Source organism: Coregonus clupeaformis, chromosome 26 (assembly GCF_020615455.1).
Source record: "Coregonus clupeaformis isolate EN_2021a chromosome 26, ASM2061545v1, whole genome shotgun sequence".
Classification (NCBI taxonomy): Eukaryota; Metazoa; Chordata; class Actinopteri; order Salmoniformes; family Salmonidae; genus Coregonus; species Coregonus clupeaformis.
In genome coordinates this window covers 33,680,242-33,695,985 of record NC_059217.1, presented here as the reverse complement: position 1 = coordinate 33,695,985, position 15,744 = coordinate 33,680,242, and the positions used below count along the sequence as shown (strand labels likewise).

The window sequence follows — 15,744 nt, the reverse complement described above, 5'->3', positions numbered from 1 at the left end:
AGGAGCTCATTATAATAATACCCAGCATGCTTTGCAATTGTTTGTTTTTAACGTTTAAATTTTTTTTCATTCAGCAGACACATTTTTGTGTGTTTTTAATATTTTTTATTTTTTATTTTTATACCCCCCCTTTTTTGATCTTGTCTCATCAATGCATCTCCACAATGGGCTCGGGAGGCGAAGGTCGAGTCATGCGTCCTCCGAAACATGACCCGCCAAACCGCGCTTCTTAACACCCGCCCGCTTAACCCGGAAGCCAGCTGCACCAATGTGTCGGATGAAACGCTGTTCACCTGACGACTGAGGTCAGCCTGCAGGCGCCTGGTCTGCCACAAAGAGTCGCTAGGGCACGATGAGCCAAGTAAAGCCCCCTGGCCAAATCCTCCCCTAACCTGGACGACGCTGGGCCAATTGTGTGCCGCCCTATGGGACTCCCAACCACTGCCGGTTGTGATACAGCCAGTCATGCGTCCTCCGAAATATGACCTGCCAAACCGCGCTTCTTAACACCCGCCCGCTTAACCCGGACTCTCAATCACGGCCGGTTGTGATACAGCCCAAGATCGAACCCGGGTCTGTTGCGATGCAGTGCCTTAGACCACTCCGCCACTCGGGAGGCCCTCAGCAGACACTCTTATTCAGAGCAACTTACACTCAGTGCATTAAACTAAGGTAGATAAACACCAACATACCACAGTAATAGCAACAACAACAAAAAATATGCGACTGTTACTGAGAATGTTATTGTTGTTTAAGTGGTCTGTTGGTTTATTCTGTAGAAAGCCTACTTCTAACATGATCACTGCTAGTTAAAAAGCTCATGAAAAAGTTAACAAAAGTGCATGTTAGGGAGGAAGTTCATGCTCCCTCTCCTGCATGTCTGGAATTCCTTTGTTTTTCTCAGAAACTCTGAAAGGCCCCCATTACATAACAACTCTCCTCCTGAGACCACAAGTTAATGGTCGAGCAGCCTCGTTTTCATCCTCTTATAGTAACCACTGCTAACGATAGGCTTGGCAGTGGAGAGGCTGCTAAAAGTAAGAGAAACAGAAAGAGGAGGGCTTCAGAGAGAGAGAGAGAGAGAGAGAGAGAGAGAGAGAGAGAGAGAGAGAGAGAGAGTATCACAGAGAGTGTTCAACCTGTCTTAGGGTCTGCAAAAACAGATGTTCTCACCATGGTTCTGCAGGCGGTATTGGACTGTTTCGATGTGAAGGGCTGGCTGGTGTTTATCTTCGTGTTTCTCTTGGTGGTGGACATTGTCAGAAACAGAACTCCACCTAACTTCCCCCTGGACCCTGGTCTGTACCTTTCCTGGGAAATGTCTTCACAGGGCTCGACTTCAAGACCATTGACAAGGTCAGATAAATACTCATATAATCATTGCTAATGTTAATCAGTAATATTTTATTACTAATGACTTATGTTACTATTACTATTTCTTTACTAGTTCAGTGAAATCCTTGACACAGATTTGACTTGCATGTGGCGTGTTTTATACAGGTCACCATTGAAAAATAAACTGTGGTCTCAATTGGGATTCTCTAAATAAAGGTTAAATATTTTATAAAAATGTAATAAATGTGTCACCACCATTCCTTCCTTCCCTGCAGATGGCTGAGGACTATGGTCCAGTGTTCAGCCTGCGTCGAGGCAGTGACAGGGTAGTGTTTATCTCAGGGTATAAGATGGTGAAGGAAGCTTTGGTCAACCAACTGGACAGTTTCTTTGACCGGCCCATCGTCCCTCTGTTTCATGTCACCTTCAAAGGCCTTGGTGAGTCCGTGGCTAGGTCCCAAATGGCACTCTATGCCCTATAGTGCACCACTTCTGACCAGGCCGGGCTCCAGTGAGAAATAATGTGGGCACTAGAAAGTACTCCTGTGTCTTTTTGGAGAGGGTAAACATGTTCGATATAAAAATTCTGCATTATGTATATATTGTCAATAATCTAAAGAAGCTTGTCTACTTCGCTTCCCCTCCTTCATCTGAAATAGCTGAAAAAGGATGCATACCAGGAATTAATGTTCCACCTGCCAAATGCACCTATCACTGCAGATGGGGGAAAGGAGACAAGGAGAGGAAGACCATTTTAGACTATTGAGATCCACCCAATACCTGATTCTTAATCTCTACCTCTCCTCTTGCCTCAGGTATCGCTCTAAGCAACGGTCACATGTGGAAGACCCAGAGAAAGTTTGCCCACACCCACCTGCGATACTTCGGAGAAGGGAAGAAGGGACTGGAGCACTACATCCAGCTGGAGAGCAACTTCCTGTGTGAGGCCTTCAGAGAAGAGCAGGGTATATATACAGTACTTTTAGGGTTAGGATTACTGCTTTTTATTTTATAGAAATAACAACACTGCACTGTAGACATAACCACAAGACATGTACTGTACACATTCCTGTCGTAACGTTGTGAGAACACACTTGATACTTGCACACTCTATCAATATATAATGTAAACTGTGTCCCCTATAGAATAAGTGTAACCTTCATGTGCCTTTGGTCCGCTTATACTTCACTTTCTAATAATACAATAATAAAGACACATGCAGGACAACAGTTGACGAGAGACTCCAGACTGGAAGCTTTGCATAGCCAGTATGATGTCTATGTTACTGTCAGGAGGAGGGTTCAACCCCCATTACATCCTGAACAACGCGGTGGGGAACATTATCTCTTTTGTGGTGTTCGGCCATCGCTCGAGTACAGCGATGAAAACTTCCAGAAGCTCCTACGCTTGGACAACGAGGCTGTGATACTATCCGGCTCTGCTCGGGCTCAGGTTGGTGTCAAGTTGTTGGCTGGTTACTGGTCTTAACTCCTTCAGATGAGATGTTTAACCTAGAGCCTAGCTCTCAGTGGTCATAGCTCATGTCCTTGTCCATCACAAAACTATTTAGGTGAATTACCTGAAAAATCCTATCCTTTTATCATAAAAACTATTGTGCACATATAAACAAGAAAATCAACATAACTGTTCTCCTGTAGTCTGATCTGGGTGTGTAACTGTGTCCCTCCCTGTCCCAGCTGTATGATGCCTTCCCACACATCCTGAAGTACCTGCCTGGTCCCCACCAGACCATCCACTCCAACTACCACCAGATCACAGACTTCCTGCAGGCAGAGATAGAGAAGCACCAGGAGGACTGGGACCCAGAGGACCCCCGGGACTACATAGACACGTACCTCACAGAGATTGAGAAGGTATGGTACCAGAACAGTAGCCAACACTAGGACAAAGGTCAAAAACACACATCATGTGAATGTAGCGAACCACCTCCACCAGACAGACATTTCATGTCAAGTCATGTTTTCTTTTCTTTTGCCATATTCCAATCCACCTTCTCCTTTAACGTCCTCAGAGGAAGGAGGACCCTAAAGCTGGCTTTAACACAGACACTCTGGTGGTGTGTACTCTGGACCTGATCGAGGCTGGCATGGAGTCCGCTGCCACCACCTTACGCTGGGCCCTGGTCTACATGATGAACTACCCAGAGATACAGGGTGAGTCGACTCTTCTACAGCACCCCTGTGATTGATTGATCGATTGATATATTGATTGATTGATATATTGATTGGTTGCTCTATTGATTGATTGATCTATTGACTGATTGATCCCATCTCCTTCATCCCTCCAGAGAAGGTCCAGGCTGAGATAGACAGAGTGATAGGACAGTCCCGCCAGCCCAACATGTCTGACAGACCCAACATGCCCTTCACTGAAGCTGTCATCCATGAGACACAGAGGATGGGAAACATTGTGCCGCTGGGTTTCCCCAAGATGGCCAGCAAAGACACAATACTGGGGGATATTTCATACCCAAGGTAAGAAAAATTAGATACAGCATTAACAACACTCCTGAGTCCCTCCATGTATCAAGTGAATGATACTTGTTGTCCCTGAACTTTTGTGACATTCAGATCTCAAGGCTAGCAGAATACAAATAATAGCTACCAAAATCCATGGATGATTTGTACAGTTAGTCATTCATGTACCAACTTAATCAGTTGTAGCAGCCATATGGTTATATGCTATAGTCCTGCTCTGCACATTGTTGAGAAGGTGGGCAGTCTGTGAGTTACAGTTTCTCTGTGCAATTCAGGGGACGGCCATAAACACCAGCCTGTCTTCGGTGCTGTTTGACAAAGACAAGTGGGAAACTCCATACACTTTCAACCCAGAGCACTTCTTGGATTCTGACGGACAGTTCAGGAGGAGAGACGCCTTCCTGCCTTTCTCAGCAGGTGATCCAACAGACTATCCATCCAACATGTATTATTTGTTGCTCAGGTTATGATCTCTGTTAGTTCTGTTTTCATGTTTTCATTACAAACTTGAGTGATGAGTAACCTTGCCTGTGACCGAAAACTTAACATTAAGATTAAGATCCCTTTATTGGTCAATTGCACAGAAGGTCCAACTGAAATTTGACATACGCTTTTAACACAACCCGTCTGAAAGACACACGTATACAGGTTTTTGGAGAGGTCCGGGGGCTGCCACACTGGGTGCCCAGGGAGCAGTTGTTTTGGGGGGTTAAGTGCATTGCTCAAGGGCACAACGGTAGGCAATATCATCTAGGATTTGATACCAGCAACTCTCCTGTTGCCAGCTCACTTCCTAACAGATTTTGTTCAGTTGAACCCTTCGGTTGCTGGCTTGCCTCTTCAACCACTAGGATATCTGCCGCCCCTGAGCTTTTAACAAATGATCCGGATTCAATCCCAGTCAGTCACATATCTCCCTCATGTAGCGTGTGTGTCTCCTCAGATTAAATGTGTGTGTGTCTCTTCAGGTAAGCGTGCGTGTGTGGGGGAGCATCTGGCTCGTATGGAGCTGTTCCTGTTCTTCTCCTCCTTGCTCCAGTGTTTCTCCTTGTCTCCAGTCCCTGGAGCAATGCCCAGTTTGGAGGGGTCCTGGGGTTCACTCACTCCCCAGCAGAGTTCCTGGTCCAAGCCCTGCCGCGGTGACCACCTCCTCTCACTGACCACTTCCCCTCACTCTGATCAAAACATAGAGCACCACATGGTGTCTACAAACAATGGCTGGCTGGAAGAAGCAGGAAACAGCTGTTATTGTTGAGATTCACTGGACAGAGAGGCATAGACTACATGATATCCTTACTAAATCATATATTTTTTGTACTCTGTATTTTATTGAGTCAACTACAGGTAACTCCAATTTACAGAGCACTCAATATTGAACTAAAAGCAACTTACTAATGCAGATTTACTAAAATTACACGTTTTCCAGGTCCAATTATATATTCTCTCAATATACATACTGAACATAGTGTTTGTATTTCTTTTTCCTTCTTTTTACACTTTTGAATAGACTATTGATTTCCCTGTCATACAACTGTGTACTTTGTATCCATTAAAGATATGCAAAGGTGAATGACTTCTGGTTGATTTGAAAGCAGTGACCTTTGTTTAGTTATGGTTAGTAGGAAGAGTGGGGTAAGTCGTGCCAAAGGGTTAGTGGAACCACCCCATGTTTCTAGGAAACCATACACAAAATGAATAATGTGACCAAATATTTACAGTGCCTTCAGAAAGTATTTACACCCCTTGACTTTTTCCACATTTTGTTGTGTTACAGCCTAAATTTAAAATGGATTCAATTGAGATTTTGTGTCACTGATCTACACACAATACCCCATAATGTCAAAGTGGAACTATGTTTTTAGAAATGGTGCGTGTAGGTGACTGTGGCCTCCTTCTCAGATTAATTGGCAGTACGACCAGAACATTGTTCTGGGATCCAAAAGGAGTATCTCAGTTTCAAGGTCTCAGCTTTGAGAGAAGAAGCCTCATCAGTCAAATGCAGGAACCAACATTTACAAATAAATTACAAATGAAAGGCTGAAATGTCTTGAATCAATAAGTAATCATCCCTTTTGTTATGGCAATCCTAAATAAGTTCAGGAGTAAACATTTGCTTAACAAGTCACATAATAAGTACATAGACCTCTATAATTGGTTCAGATTTGGTTTTGGACCAACTCTGAACCAATCATAGACATCTATGTTTCACAAGTTTGGACAGTAGAGTACAGTACATTATAGTACAGTACACAGTACAGTAAAGAAAAGTAGAGTATAGTACTTTACAGTACAATGCAGTAGAGCACAGTAGAGTACATAAAGTAAAGTAAATGTGATGTTCAAACTTGTGCAACATAGTCTAGATGTCTATGATTCGTTCAGATTTGGATCTGGTCCACACTGACCAAATGTGTACTTGTTTGGGGAAGGAGCTCATTATAATAATACCCAGCATGCTTTGCAATTGTTTGTTTTTAACGTTTAAATTTTTTTTCATTCAGCAGACACATTTTTGTGTGTTTTTAATATTTTTTATTTTTTATTTTTATACCCCCTTTTTTGATCTTGTCTCATCAATGCATCTCCACAATGGGCTCGGGAGGCGAAGGTCGAGTCATGCGTCCTCCGAAACATGACCCGCCAAACCGCGCTTCTTAACACCCGCCCGCTTAACCCGGAAGCCAGCTGCACCAATGTGTCGGATGAAACGCTGTTCACCTGACGACTGAGGTCAGCCTGCAGGCGCCTGGTCTGCCACAAAGAGTCGCTAGGGCACGATGAGCCAAGTAAAGCCCCCTGGCCAAATCCTCCCCTAACCTGGACGACGCTGGGCCAATTGTGTGCCGCCCTATGGGACTCCCAACCACTGCCGGTTGTGATACAGCCAGTCATGCGTCCTCCGAAATATGACCTGCCAAACCGCGCTTCTTAACACCCGCCCGCTTAACCCGGACTCTCAATCACGGCCGGTTGTGATACAGCCCAAGATCGAACCCGGGTCTGTTGCGATGCAGTGCCTTAGACCACTGCGCCACTCGGGAGGCCCTCAGCAGACACTCTTATTCAGAGCAACTTACACTCAGTGCATTAAACTAAGGTAGATAAACACCAACATACCACAGTAATAGCAACAACAACAAAAAATATGCGACTGTTACTGAGAATGTTATTGTTGTTTAAGTGGTCTGTTGGTTTATTCTGTAGAAAGCCTACTTCTAACATGATCACTGCTAGTTAAAAAGCTCATGAAAAAGTTAACAAAAGTGCATGTTAGGGAGGAAGTTCATGCTCCCTCTCCTGCATGTCTGGAATTCCTTTGTTTTTCTCAGAAACTCTGAAAGGCCCCCATTACATAACAACTCTCCTCCTGAGACCACAAGTTAATGGTCGAGCAGCCTCGTTTTCATCCTCTTATAGTAACCACTGCTAACGATAGGCTTGGCAGTGGAGAGGCTGCTAAAAGTAAGAGAAACAGAAAGAGGAGGGCTTCAGAGAGAGAGAAAGAGAGAGAGAGAGAGAGAGAGAGAGAGAGAGAGAGAGAGAGTATCACAGAGAGTGTTCAACCTGTCTTAGGGTCTGCAAAAACAGATGTTCTCACCATGGTTCTGCAGGCGGTATTGGACTGTTTCGATGTGAAGGGCTGGCTGGTGTTTATCTTCGTGTTTCTCTTGGTGGTGGACATTGTCAGAAACAGAACTCCACCTAACTTCCCCCCTGGACCCTGGTCTGTACCTTTCCTGGGAAATGTCTTCACAGGGCTCGACTTCAAGACCATTGACAAGGTCAGATAAATACTCATATAATCATTGCTAATGTTAATCAGTAATATTTTATTACTAATGACTTATGTTACTATTACTATTTCTTTACTAGTTCAGTGAAATCCTTGACACAGATTTGACTTGCATGTGGCGTGTTTTATACAGGTCACCATTGAAAAATAAACTGTGGTCTCAATTGGGATTCTCTAAATAAAGGTTAAATATTTTATAAAAATGTAATAAATGTGTCACCACCATTCCTTCCTTCCCTGCAGATGGCTGAGGACTATGGTCCAGTGTTCAGCCTGCGTCGAGGCAGTGACAGGGTAGTGTTTATCTCAGGGTATAAGATGGTGAAGGAAGCTTTGGTCAACCAACTGGACAGTTTCTTTGACCGGCCCATCGTCCCTCTGTTTCATGTCACCTTCAAAGGCCTTGGTGAGTCCGTGGCTAGGTCCCAAATGGCACTCTATGCCCTATATAGTGCACCACTTCTGACCAGGCCGGGCTCCAGTGAGAAATAATGTGGGCACTAGAAAGCACTCCTGTGTCTTTTTTGGAGAGGGTAAACATGTTCGATATAAAAATTCTGCATTATGTATATATTGTCAATAATCTAAAGAAGCTTGTCTACTTCGCTTCCCCTCCTTCATCTGAAATAGCTGAAAAAGGATGCATACCAGGAATTAATGTTCCACCTGCCAAATGCACCTATCACTGCAGATGGGGGAAAGGAGACAAGGAGAGGAAGACCATTTTAGACTATTGAGATCCACCCAATACCTGATTCTTAATCTCTACCTCTCCTCTTGCCTCAGGTATCGCTCTAAGCAACGGTCACATGTGGAAGACCCAGAGAAAGTTTGCCCACACCCACCTGCGATACTTCGGAGAAGGGAAGAAGGGACTGGAGCACTACATCCAGCTGGAGAGCAACTTCCTGTGTGAGGCCTTCAGAGAAGAGCAGGGTATATATACAGTACTTTTAGGGTTAGGATTACTGCTTTTTATTTTATAGAAATAACAACACTGCACTGTAGACATAACCACAAGACATGTACTGTACACATTCCTGTCGTAACGTTGTGAGAACACACTTGATACTTGCACACTCTATCAATATATAATGTAAACTGTGTCCCCTATAGAATAAGTGTAACCTTCATGTGCCTTTGGTCCGCTTATACTTCACTTTCTAATAATACAATAATAAAGACACATGCAGGACAACAGTTGACGAGAGAATCCAGACTGGAAGCTTTGCATAGCCAGTATGATGTCTATGTTACTGTCAGGAGGAGGGTTCAACCCCCATTACATCCTGAACAACGCGGTGGGGAACATTATCTCTTTTGTGGTGTTCGGCCATCGCTCGAGTACAGCGATGAAAACTTCCAGAAGCTCCTACGCTTGGACAACGAGGCTGTGATACTATCCGGCTCTGCTCGGGCTCAGGTTGGTGTCAAGTTGTTGGCTGGTTACTGGTCTTAACTCCTTCAGATGAGATGTTTAACCTAGAGCCTAGCTCTCAGTGGTCATAGCTCATGTCCTTGTCCATCACAAAACTATTTTGGTGAATTACCTGAAAAATCCTATCCTTTTATCATAAAAACTATTGTGCACATATAAACAGGAAAATCAACATAACTGTTCTCCTGTAGTCTGATCTGTGTGTGTAACTGTGTCCCTCCCTGTCCCAGCTGTATGATGCCTTCCCACACATCCTGAAGTACCTGCCTGGTCCCCACCAGACCATCCACTCCAACTACCACCAGATCACAGACTTCCTGCAGGCAGAGATAGAGAAGCACCAGGAGGACTGGGACCCAGAGGAACCCCGGGACTACATAGACACGTACCTCACAGAGATTGAGAAGGTATGGTACCAGAACAGTAGCCAACACTAGGACAAAGGTCAAAAACACACATCATGTGAATGTAGCGAACCACCTCCACCAGACAGACATTTCATGTCCAGTCATGTTTTCTTTTCTTTTGCCACATTCCAATCCACCTTCTCCTTTAACGTCCTCAGAGGAAGGAGGACCCTAAAGCTGGCTTTAACACAGACACTCTGGTGGTGTGTACTCTGGACCTGATCGAGGCTGGCATGGAGTCCGCTGCCACCACCTTACGCTGGGCCCTGGTCTACATGATGAACTACCCAGAGATACAGGGTGAGTCGACTCTTCTACAGCACCCCTGTGATTGATTGATCGATTGATATATTGATTGATTGATATATTGATTGGTTGCTCTATTGATTGATTGATCTATTGATTGATTGATCCCATCTCCTTCATCCCTCCAGAGAAGGTCCAGGCTGAGATAGACAGAGTGATAGGACAGTCCCGCCAGCCCAACATGTCTGACAGACCCAACATGCCCTTCACTGACGCTGTCATCCATGAGACACAGAGGATAGGAAACGTTTTGCCGCTGGGTTTCCCCAAGATGGCCAACAAAGACACAATACTGGGTGGATATTTCATACCCAAGGTAAGAAAAATTAGATACAGCATTAACAACACTCCTGAGTCCCTCCATGTATCAAGTGAATGATACTTGTTGTCCCTGAACTTTTGTGACATTCAGCTCTCAAGGCTAGCAGAATAAAAACAATAGCTACCAAAATCCATGGATGATTTGTACAGTTAGTCATTCATCTACCAACTTAATCAGTTGTAGCAGCCATATGGTTATAGGCTATAGTCCTGCTCTGCACATTGTTGAGCAGGTGGGCAGTCTGTGAGTTACAGTTTCTCTGTGCTATTCAGGGGACGGCCATCAACACCAGCCTGTCTTCGGTGCTGTTTGACAAAGACGAGTGGGAAACGCCATACACTTTCAACCCAGAGCACTTCTTGGATTCTGACGGACAGTTCAGAAGGAGAGACGCCTTCCTGCCTTTCTCAGCAGGTGATCCAACAGACTATCCATCCAACATGTATTATTTGTTGCTCAGGTTATGATCTCTGTTGGTTGTGTTTTCATGTTTTCATTATAAACTTGTGTGATGAGTAACCTTGCCTGTGACCGAAAACTTAACATTAAGATCCCTTTATTGGTCAATTGCACAGAAGGTCCAACTGAAATTTGACATACGCTTTTAACCCAACCCGTCTGAAAGACACACGTATACAGGTTTTTGGAGAGGTGCGGGGGGCTGCCACACTGGGTGCCCAGGGAGCAGTTGTTTTGGGGGGTTAAGTGCATTGCTCAAGGGCACAAGAGTAGGCAATATCATATAGGATTTGATACCAGCAACTCTCCTTTTGCCAGCTCACTTCCTAACAGATTTTGTTCAGTTGAACCCTTCGGTTGCTGGCTTGCATCTTCAACCACTAGGATATCTGCCGCCCCTGAGCTTTTAACAAATGATCCGGATTCAATCCCAGTCAGTCACATATCTCCCTCATGTAAGCGTGTGTGTCTCCTCAGATTAAATGTGTGTGTGTCTCTTCAGGTAAGCGTGCGTGTGTGGGGGAGCATCTGGCTCGTATGGAGCTGTTCCTGTTCTTCTCCTCCTTGCTCCAGTGTTTCTCCTTGTCTCCAGTCCCTGGAGCCATGCCCAGTTTGGAGGGGGTCCTGGGGTTCACTCACTCCCCAGCAGAGTTCCTGGTCCGAGCCCTGCCGCGGTGACCACCTCCTCTCACTGACCACTTCCCCTCACTCTGATCAAAACATAGAGCACCACATGGTGTCTACAAACAATGGCTGGCTGGAAGAAGCAGGAAACAGCTGTTATTGTTGAGATTCACTGGACAGAGAGGCATAGACTACATGATATCCTTACTAAATCATATATTTTTTGTACTGTGTATTTTATTGAGTCAACTACAGGTAACTGCAATTTACAGAGCACTCAATATTGAACTAAAAGCAACTTGCTAATGCAGATTTACTAAAATTACACGTTTTCCAGGTCCAATTATATATTCTCTCAATATATATACTGAACATAGTGTTTGTATTTCTTTTTCCTTCTTTTTACACTTTTGAATAGACTATTGATTTCCCTGTCATACAACTGTGTACTTTGTATCCATTAAAGATATGCAAAGGTGAATGACTTCTGGTTGATTTGAAAGCAGTGACCTGTGTTTAGTTATGGTTAGTAGGCAGAGTGGGGTAAGTTGTGCCAAAGGGTTAGTGGAACCACCCCATGTTTCTAGGAAACCATACACAAAATGAATAATGTGACCAAATATTTACATTGCCTTCAGAAAGTATTTACACCCCTTGACTTTTTCCACGTTTTGTTGTGTTACAGCCTGAATTTAAATTAGATTCAATTGAGATTTTGTGTCACTGATCTACACACAATACCCCATAATGTCAAAGTGGAACTATGTTTTTAGAAATGGTACGTGTAGGTGACTGTGACCTCCTTCTCAGAGCAATTGGCAGTACGACCAGAACATTGTTCTGGGATCCAAAAGGAGTATCTCAGTTTCAAGGTCTCAGCTTTGAGAGAAGAAGCCTCATCAGTCAAATGCAGGAACCAACATTTACAAATAAATTACAAATGAAAAGCTGAAATGTCTTGAATCAATAAGTAATCATCCCTTTTGTTATGGCAATCATAAATAAGTTTAGGAGTAAACATTTGCTTAACAAGTCACATAATAAGTTGCATGGACTCACTCTGTATGCAATAGTAGTGTTTAACATAATTTTTTTAATGACTACCCCATCACTTTACCCCACACATACAATTATCTGTAAGGTCCCTCAGTCGAGCAGTGAATTTCAACCACAGATTCAACCACAAAGACCAGGGATGTTTCCCAATGGTTCGCAAAGAAGGGCACCTACTGGTAGATTGTTAAAAATGTAAATTAAAAACATTGAATATCCCTTTGAGCATGGTGAAGTTATTAATTACACTTTGGATGGGGTATCAATACACCCCATCACTACAAAGATACAGGCACCCTTCAGTTGCCAGAGAGAAAGGAAACCATGAGGCCAATGGTGATTTTAAAATAGTAACAGAGTTTAATGGCTGTGATAGGAGAAAACTGAGTTACTCCACAATACTAATATAAATTACAGAGTGAAAAGAAGGAAGCCTGTACATAATACAAATATTCCAAAACATGCATCCTGTTTGCAATAAGGCACTAAAGTAATATTGCAAAAAACGTGGCAAAGAAATTAACTTTTTGTCCTGAAAACAAAGCGTTCTGTTTGGGGCAAATCCAACACAACACATCACAGAGTACCACTCTTCAGATTTTCAAGCATGGTGGTGGCTGCATCATGTTATGGGTATGCTTGTCATCGGCAAGGACTACAGAGTTTTTTTAGGATACAAATAAATGGAATAGAGCTAAGCATAGGCAAAATCCTAGAGGAAAACTTGGTTCAGTCTGCTTTCAAACAGACACTGCACTCTAAAAATTAGGGGTTCCACAAGGGTTCTTCTAAGATCCTTAAAGTTCTTCAAAGAACCTAGGGTTCTTGGCACTGAAAATTGCCCTGAAAAGGTTCTTCCAAGAACCCCATAGGAGGTGGGGTTAATCAAGGAACCTCCTTAGTTGGTGGGGGTTCTTGCAGGAACCTAACTTCCCAACTGAAACATTTGGATTAGAATTTGAAAGGACAGCACGTGCAGGAACTTAACTGAAATATTTAGAGATCTCCTCAAATTAAGGTAAGGTTTGTCCCTTGTATGATCTAAATTGATATTGTTTGATGATGATCCCATCTATCTTTTTATATTTGTGCAAATCTTTCTAAAACAGAAAATGGACACAATTCAATGGATATCAATCAACAAAGAGGTAATAATATGTAGGCTATAAGAATATGTTGAAGGCTATCTGTATTTGGTGCAGATGACTGAACTGCTCACTTTTGTGTCTGTGTCTGCAGGTATACAGATGAGGAGGCATACAAAGGTATGCCAATTGGTATTGGTATGTTATTTACCATCCTCCTCCCTTACCTCTTCAATGAATATCCCATAGGCCTCTACATTATGGACAAGGTATGTGTATGAAAAACATTCACATGTACCACAAAAACCAAGGTATGAATACTGTCGTGTGCATGTTTTGTTAATCATCTGTATAATTACTATTTTTTGGGATTCACAGAAACCAGTTCGATCCCCACGCACTGCAAAATCATTCTGGCTATGGATACGGAGAACATCAACATCAACACGCCAGAGGATATACCCATTGGACTTGGGGCTCTGCTGGGATTTTACCTCATATTTTGATGTTTTATTCTGCTTTGCCACTAAAATCATAATAAACACTGACAACTAAAATATTGTGCAATTGTTATTAATAAGTAGTTCAACAATTCACCCCAAAAGGCTCTTCAAAAGGTTCTTCGAGGATCCATGAAAAGTGGTTATTTGAAGAACCCTTTTAAAAGGTTATTCGAAGAATTTATAGGGATTCCCCCACAGTTTCAATTTGAAGAACCCCTAAAGGACACTCCAGGAACCTTTTCTTTTTAGAGTGTGGGAGACAAATTCACCTTTCAGCAGGACAATTACCTAAAACACAAGATATATATACACTGGAAATATACACTGGAGTTGCTTACCAAGACGACACTGAATGTTCCTGAGTGGCCTAGTTACAGTTTTGACTTAAATCGGCTTGAAAATCTATGGCAAGATTTGAAAATGGCTGTCTAGCAATGATCAACAACCAACTTGACAGAGCTTGCACAATTCTTTAAAGAATAATGGGCATATTGTATATTCCAGGTGTACAAAGCTCTTAGAGTCTTACCCAGAAAGACTCACAGCTGTAATCGCTGCCAAATGTGATTTTAACATGTATTGACTCAGGGGGTTTAATACTTATCTAATCAAGATATATTCGTGTTTTATTTTCCATAATTTTTTATTAAAATGTTAAACTTTTTGTTCCACTTTGACAGTACAGAGTATTTCCATTTTAATCCCACTTTTTAACACAGCAAAATGTGGAATAAGTCAAGGGGTGTGAATAATTTCTGAAGGCACTGTAGGAAGAGGTCATCCTTTCATGGAGTCTGAAGGAAGAAACCACATGGAAAAAGCGGTAAGCAAATTAGGTCCAAAAAAGGATTTTCACAAAGTCAAATTAATTTATTGTGTTATAGGTTTCATGATACTTGTCTCTAAACCAAAGCAGATGGTTTTAACAACACAGCAAACACAATCACTCAAACTGAAGCTGGAAAGACTGCAAATTAGCTGCACTTCGTTTAGTTTTACAATTTTTCAATTGACATTTCTTTGTACATAAAAATTATGCCAGCTAATTCATGATTTCGACTGGCTGAGAAAAGTTGCCTGTTTGTCCATGTCGTCCCGACTCCTGACACGTTCATTACTATGGGACAGCTGGAGATCGAATTTGAATATTGAAACAATGTTGCAAATGTTCGGAGAGACAGACAGCAAGGTTTATATAAATCTCTGCTGTTGAAAAGTAAATGCTAGTCTTAAAGAAATGTGAGATAAGGTTTATAAATTGCTTGGCTGGGCTGATGAGACAGTGGATTGCGCAGTCAGATGGAACAGAGTAAATAGACATTTTAACGTCATAGATTTAGCCGGTGGTAACTTGTGGAATAGACACCGGCTGGAATGCGGTTTTAACCAATCAGTATTCAGGATTAGACCCACCCGTTGTATAGTTAAGCAATAAGGCCTGAGGGGTTGTGGTATATGGCCAATATACCACGGCTAAGGGCTGTTCTTAGGCACGACGCAACGGCCCTTAGCCGTGGGATATTGGCAATATACCACAAACCCCCGAGGTACCTTATTGCTATTATGAACGGGTTACCAACGTAATCAGAACAGTAAAAAGTAATGTTTTTTCATACATGTGGTAGACAGTCTGATATACCACGGCTTTCAGCCAATCAGCATTCAGGGTTTGATCCACCCAGTTTATAAGCATGATTACAACTCCCCAAGGGAGCTAGCTTTCTTAGAGCAGTTGGTAACGTTGCAGACACAAGGTGGTGAGTTCTGTTTTTTCCTCCAACATCCTGCTCTTCCTCCCGTTTCATGAAATCAGTAAAGTTCACCTTAAACCATAAATGGGCCATTTCCAGTTCAGGAATTTACATTCAATAGTTTAATAATTCATCCCCTGAATTGAAATTGAACTGTCCCCAACCCTGCT

General features: G+C 42.8%; 2 pseudogenes; both read left to right on the top strand.

Annotated features, from left to right (window-relative positions):
* The first annotated feature begins 1,061 nt into the window (after positions 1-1,061).
* On the top strand, positions 1,062-5,403 carry LOC121540211 (annotated as a pseudogene).
* Positions 5,404-7,308: 1,905 nt separating this feature from the next.
* LOC121540209 lies at positions 7,309-11,663 on the top strand (annotated as a pseudogene).
* The last annotated feature ends 4,081 nt before the right edge of the window (positions 11,664-15,744 follow it).